This window comes from Pteropus alecto, unplaced genomic scaffold (assembly GCF_000325575.1).
Source record: "Pteropus alecto unplaced genomic scaffold, ASM32557v1 scaffold161, whole genome shotgun sequence".
NCBI lineage: Eukaryota > Metazoa > Chordata > Mammalia > Chiroptera > Pteropodidae > Pteropus > Pteropus alecto.
The window spans coordinates 10048038-10052107 of record NW_006432943.1 but is presented as its reverse complement, the minus strand read 5'-3'; positions in this window follow the sequence as shown (position 1 = coordinate 10052107).

The following is a 4070-nucleotide window of genomic DNA, read 5'->3' as shown; positions in this document are numbered from 1 at the left end:
ATAATAAATAAGTAAGTAAATAAATAAATAATAAGATATATACAGTAAGTCAGAGACGGACACAGAGAACATGATAAATACTTTATGGTAACTCAGAGTATTCATTTGGAGAGCATATGTGCAATGACTCCTCAGTCTCCAGAATTATTTGGTTAGAATTCGAGCGCGGATTGGAGATTCCAAAAAGCCAGTGAACATGAAGTTAAAGAAATGTACTCTTTGTGGCAGTAACTGTGACCTTATGCTTTTGGTTGAAGCTAGTGTAGCGTGGAAACACAGGTTTGAGCTAAGAATCTGTGCGCATTAGTCCAGAAATTTCCATACTGAACTAGGAAGGCCTCTAAAAGGTCTGTGCAAGTGTCTCAGTGGCCAAAGAGAGAAGATGAGAGATTAAGCAAGCTGGATCACTTAGAACCCATGTCAGCTGAAGCAGCTCTATTTCCTATTTTTCTCAAATATCTTTGAAGTAAGATATTGCACATCAGACTTCATCTGTAGAATGAATTTTGCTGCTTAAAAAAGAAAATGGTTTTGAAAGTTATAATATTAGAATATTGATGAGAAAATGGATGAAAAATTTACTAGGCTATGGAAAATAAGACAAATTATACACCACAAGAGGGGAGACAAAATTTTGAGCCTCTGGAAGAGTTTGATAAGGATGTTAGGTGCTTGATAATATGTAATTCATGAGGAGAGAGGGAAGAAGTATTATTTATGTACAGATAGGAAAAAGAAAGAAAATTTTATGAATATTTTTAAAACTTCTAGTATGTAATTTCAGAACCAAGTTAGAAGTTATCCCTAGACTTTCATTTCTGAGTAAGAAGTTAAATTGTAAGCTGGAAATTGGAAAAAAATGTTTCTGGGGAGGTATAGCAGAAAAAGTTAGCAATATGCCCTGTGTACATAGATTTGTGTATATTCTATATTTAACCACTGTACTAAACCATCAAGAAATCTGTTTTTTTCTACATTCCACTGTACTTAAAGTATTTTTTCTCCTCCTGGATGCTTTTAAAGGATTTTTTCACAATGTCACTGATTTTGAGCAATTTGGTTATGATATGCTTTGGTATAGTTTATAGTTCTCTTTATGTTTTTTTGTTTGTTTGTTTGTTTGTTTTTTGTGCTTCGGTTCCCGGAGCTTCTTAGAGTTGTAGGTCTATACTTTTCAGCAAATTTTAAAAATATTTTACTATTTTTTGTTCAAAAAGATTTTTGGTTTCCATCCTCTCTCTTTTGGGAATACCAGTTATATTATATTTGGCATTGTGAAGTTATCCCAAGGCTCACTGGTGCATTGCTATATTTTTTGCCTTGTTTTCTCTATAAAATTTATAGAGAAATTTTGATAGTTTCGATTATTTTCAGGCTTGCTAATCTTTATTTCTGCTATGTCATTCTTCTAGTATCTCATTGAGTAAAAGGAACAGATTTATGTCTATATAGCAGACATATGCCTATATAGAAAGTTCATATAAGAAAGAAGTGAAATTGCAGATAAGGAGGAATGAATGGATTAGTAATAAATGTTGCCGTTACAACTGCTGTACATATTTAGTTTTAAAAAGTTGATCCCTACCTTACACCGTACATTGTAATCATTGATTAGAGATCTTAATGTGAAAGTCAAAACTTTAAAAGATCTATACTAAGTTAATAAGATTATATCTCTAGAATCTTGAAATAGGTTGCTTAATCATTACAGTAAACTTTAACCATAAAAGAAACAATTGATAAATTTGACTACTTTACAATTAAGAAATTCTGTATATAAGAGATCTCAAAAGCTAAAAAGAAAGCCATTTAGAGAAAATACTTGTCATGTATGTAAACAATAGTATATTGACATTAAAATTTAAATAATTCATATCAATAAAAAAGAAACAAACTCATTGAAAAAAGAAAACTAAAAAGGCTAATAAATTAACAGATCCATCACACATTGTAGTTGAGAAAATATAAATTAAGACCAGTGAATACTATCTGTTGCTTTTAAAATTGAATAAAATTAAAAAGAGTGATAATACAAAACATTGTTAAGGATGTGGCTCAATAACTCTTATTCATTGCCATTTGGGTGTTGATAAGAAAAAAATTGCTACTACTAGTACTTTTAAATTTTTTTAAAAAAATTTAAATTGTGGTAAAATATACATAACATAAAACTTATCACCTCAACCATTTTTAAGTGTATAGTTCTGTAGTGTTTAGTAAGGCACATTGTTATATAACCTATCTCTAGAACTCTTTTCATTTTGCAAATCTGAAACTATATACATTGAGCAGCAACTCCCCATTGCCCCTTCTTCCAGCCCTTGGCAACCACAGTTCTGCTTTCTATCTCTATGAGTTTGACTATTTTAAGTACTTATATTAAGTATAGTCATACAGCATTTGTCTTTTTATTACTGGCTTTTTCACTTAGTTTAATGTCTTCAGATTTCATCCATATTGTAACAGGCATCAGAATTTTCTTCCTATTAAAGACCGAATAATATTTTGCTGTACGTATTTATCACATTTTGCTTATCTATTCATCTGTTGATGGACTCTTGTGTTGCTTCCTCCTTTTAGCTATTGTGAATATTCCTGCTATGAACATGTGTGTACAAATATCTCTTTTAGACCCTGCTTTTGATTATTTTGGGTGTATATTGAATGATATGGTAATTCTATTTTCAATTTTTTAACCCATTTCCCATTTAGGAAAAAAAATGCATCTCACTGCCAGCGTTAATTTAATTTTACATAAACACACTCTTTGAGGCTGAAGCAAATCTGACTGTTTTTCAATGTGAAAATAAAATATAAAATCTGTTCTTGGAGTTTTAAACAGGACTTGTCTCTAATCCTAATGTAACAGAAAGGTGTACATAAATCAGGTTCATCAAATGAATCTCTGGCTAACAACTGTTCAAGAATGATGTTAACATAATGGGTAGGAATGCTGTATTTTCTAGGATTTGACATTTTCAGAGATCGAGAATTACTATATTTTGTAAATGAAAATACTACTACTAAAGACAGAATGCTATACATAGAACAATGTCATTTTTTACCAAAGACTGTAGATATACTAGAGCGATGCGAAAGTAATAAAAACGAGATATTTCGTGGCAAACTTTGGGTTAGGACTATAATCTGTGCGTTATCTCAGGGTAAACACTGTAGCTGCAAGTGCCGCCAGTGAGCATTTTCAGGACAAACAAAAAATGGTTAAAGAAGCTCCAAACTGTTTTCCATAGTGGCTGCGCCATTTTACACTTCCACAACAGAATCCTAAAAGGGATCCAATTTTTTCATATCCTTACCAACACTTATGCTTTTGTTTTGTTTTGCTTTTTTGATAATAGCCATCCTAACAAGTGTGAGGATATGAGGAGGTGTGTCATTGTGGTTTTGATTTGCATTTCCCTAATGACTAGTGTTGTTGAATTAGTGGCCAGAATTAAGCTTATGTTGCAACCAAAGTTAGCTTAGAAAATAAAAATATAAGAAAATATAATCTATAGTTTCAAAACTAAATGTAATTGTTTTTGATTATAGGGTCAAATCTTTCATATTCCATGCCTTGGGGAGTCTCTTCAAAAATTCCTCTAACCAGGTTGAAAACCATTTCATGTCCTCTGTAATGACTTAGATTCATAAAAATCAACATTAATATACATTCCTCTCAGTTAAACAACTAAAACTGGCAATGCCACTCTTGTCCAGAGATGATCCAGATTAGCCTTCAGGGAAGTTACTATTTTGTTGGTCAGGGAATCATTCAGAAACCTGGGGAGAATTTCTCTTGGCACAACCCAGTTGACTTTAACTTTCCCATTTGCAAAAATAGTAAGCATAATGTTCTGCATTATTTTATTAATTGAAAAGAAAACCACATGTGTCAGAAAACTTATAGTCACTCAAAATCTTATAGTGGCCCACCATACACATTCTCTGATGTACTCAAAATCTCCGGGAAATGTTTAACTACACACTCTAAATCTCTGGGTGGGAATAGCAGCTCTGTCAAAATCTCAGAGGTGACTGTTGGAGTGCGTTGGGCATTTCATTCCATT